We start from the raw sequence: 2,500 nt of genomic DNA, 5'->3' as shown, positions 1-2,500 counted from the left end.
GCGGCTGCGGCCTGTGACTGGTTGCTGAACCACACCTGTGGGTATAAGGGCCGCCCCCAGCCCTTGCACTGCTCCTGCTGGAATATGAAGTTCCCTTAAGAGAAGGCAAAAAGTGAAGAAAAAGGCTTAGCGTGGAGTAGTGCAAAGAGCTGCCGGCAGCCAGGCTGCAAAGTAGAAGAGGAGTAAGTGAGAGGCCTGTATCTGCCTACGGCCACACCACCCTGAACACGCCCGATCTCGTCTGATCTCGGAAGCTAAGCAGGGTCGGGCCTGGTCAGTACTTGGATGGGAGACCGCCTGGGAATACCAGGTGCTGTAGGCTTTTGCTTTTCCTCACTTCCACCAGCAGGGGGTCACTCTCCTCTATGCCATTTTTACATTCACTTTTTACACTGCACACTTGCTTCTTTTACATTCGCTTTCTCAATTGCACTCTTTAGTCCTTGCAAAATCCTAGTATTCTCATTCGTACCTCTATCACTCTTAGCAGCTGCAGCCGCAGCGGGCGTGGTGGCCACCAGCGTTGTGGCTTTTTACTTTTAATAATAGCAGGCTTCATTTCCATAGCATCTGGGCCTCCCGCCGGGCTGGAGGCCATAGCTAGTAACCTGCAGACCAATTTACAGGGCAACACAGGCTGAACATCTTTGCAGGCAACGCGCCCTAGGAAAAGAGAAGCCGACTGAAAAGCAGCTTCGCTTCCAGGCACGGGCAACCATCTCACCTTCTTCCTTAGCCGACTCCTGGACATCGGGCTACGGCCCAGCTTGCTCTTTCTTTCACCCCAGGGATGGTTTCTTAGCCCTGCGCAGACCCTGCGCCCAGCCCTTTTGAAAGAGGGCGGCTGCGGCCTGTGACTGGTTGCTGAACCACACCTGTGGGTATAAGGGCCGCCCCCAGCCCTTGCACTGCTCCTGCTGGAATATGAAGTTCCCTTAAGAGAAGGCAAAAAGTGAAGAAAAAGGCCTAGCGTGGAGTAGTGCAAAGAGCTGCCGGCAGCCAGGCTGCAAAGTAGAAGAGGAGTAAGTGAGAGGCCTGTCTCTGCCTACGGCCACACCACCCTGAACACGCCCGATCTCGTCTGATCTCGAAAGCTAAGCAGGGTCGGGCCTGGTTAGTACTTGGATGGGAGACCGCCTGGGAATACCAGGTGCTGTAGGCTTTTGCTTTTCCTCACTTCCACCAGCAGGGGGTCACTCTCCTCTATGCCATTTTTACATTCACTTTTTACACTGCACACTTGCTTCTTTTACATTCGCTTTCTCTCTTGCACTCTTTAGTCCTTGCAAAATCCTAGTATTCTCATTCGTACCGCTATCACTCTTAGCAGCTGCAGCCGCAGCGGGCATGGTGGCCACCAGCGTTGTGGCTTTTTACTTTTAATAATAGCAGGCTTCATTTCCATAGCATCTGGGCCTCCCGCCGGGCTGGAGGCCATAGCTAGTAACCTGCAGACCAATTTACAGGGCAACACAGGCTGAACATCGTTGCAGGCAACGCGCCCTAGGAAAAGAGAAGCCGACTGAAAAGCAGCTTCGCTTCCAGGCACGGGCAACCATCTCACCTTCTTCCTTAGCCGACTCCTGGACAACGGGCTTCGGCCCAGCTTGCTCTTTCTTTCACCCCCGGGATGGTTTCTTAGCCCTGCGCAGACCCTGCGCCCAGCCCTTTTGAAAGAGGGCGGCTGCGGCCTGTGACTGGTTGCTGAACCACACCTGTGGGTATAAGGGCCGCCCCCAGCCCTTGCACTGCTCCTGCTGGAATATGAAGTTCCCTTAAGAGAAGGCAAAAAGTGAAGAAAAAGGCCTAGCGTGGAGTAGTGCAAAGAGCTGCCGTCAGCCAGGCTGCAAAGTAGAAGAGGAGTAAGTGAGAGGTTTGTCTCTGCCTACGGCCACACCACCCTGAACACGCCCGATCTCGTCTGATCTCGGAAGCTAAGCAGGGTCGGGCCTGGTTAGTACTTGGATGGGAGACCGCCTGGGAATACTAGGTGCTGTAGGCTTTTGCTTTTCCTCACTTCCACCAGCAGGGGTCACTCTCCTCTATGCCATTTTTACATTCACGTTTTACACTGCACACTTGCTTCTTTTACATTCGCTTTCTCTCTTGCACTCTTTAGTCCGTGCAAAATCCTAGTATTCTCATTCGTGCCGCTATCACTCTTAGCAGCTGCAGCCGCAGCAGGCGTGGTGGCCACCAGCGTTGTGGCTTTTTACTTTTAATAATAGCAGGCTTCATTTCCATAACATCTGGGCCTCCCGCCGGGCTGGAGGCCATAGCTAGTAACCTGCAGACCAATTTACAGAGCAACACAGGCTGAACATCTTTGAGGGCAATGCGCCCAAGGAAAAGAGAAGCCGACTGAAAAGCAGCTTCGCTTCCAGGCACGGGCAACCATCTCACCTTCTTCCTTAGCCGACTCCTGGACAACGGGCTCCGGCCCAGCTTGCTCTTTCTTTCACCCCCGGGATGGTTTCTTAGCCCTGCGCAGACCCTGCGC

General features: G+C 53.8%; 3 non-coding genes across 3 annotated transcripts; all 3 read left to right on the top strand.

Annotated features, from left to right (window-relative positions):
* The first annotated feature begins 203 nt into the window (after nt 1-203).
* Nucleotides 204-322, top strand: LOC142201702 (5S ribosomal RNA). The gene has a single exon (XR_012715608.1). It is a non-coding gene; the product is annotated as a 5S ribosomal RNA (ribosomal RNA).
* A 721-nt stretch (nt 323-1,043) lies between these two features.
* LOC142201793 (5S ribosomal RNA) lies at nt 1,044-1,162 on the top strand. The gene has a single exon (XR_012715683.1). It is a non-coding gene; the product is annotated as a 5S ribosomal RNA (ribosomal RNA).
* Nucleotides 1,163-1,883: 721 nt separating this feature from the next.
* On the top strand, nt 1,884-2,002 carry LOC142201784 (5S ribosomal RNA). Its single transcript, XR_012715674.1, has one exon. It is a non-coding gene; the product is annotated as a 5S ribosomal RNA (ribosomal RNA).
* The last annotated feature ends 498 nt before the right edge of the window (nt 2,003-2,500 follow it).

The sequence above is a fragment of the Leptodactylus fuscus genome, chromosome 4 (genome assembly GCF_031893055.1).
Source record: "Leptodactylus fuscus isolate aLepFus1 chromosome 4, aLepFus1.hap2, whole genome shotgun sequence".
NCBI classification, from domain to species: Eukaryota; Metazoa; Chordata; class Amphibia; order Anura; family Leptodactylidae; genus Leptodactylus; species Leptodactylus fuscus.
Note: the sequence above shows the minus strand (reverse complement) of the source record. Positions and strands in the feature narration are given on the sequence as shown.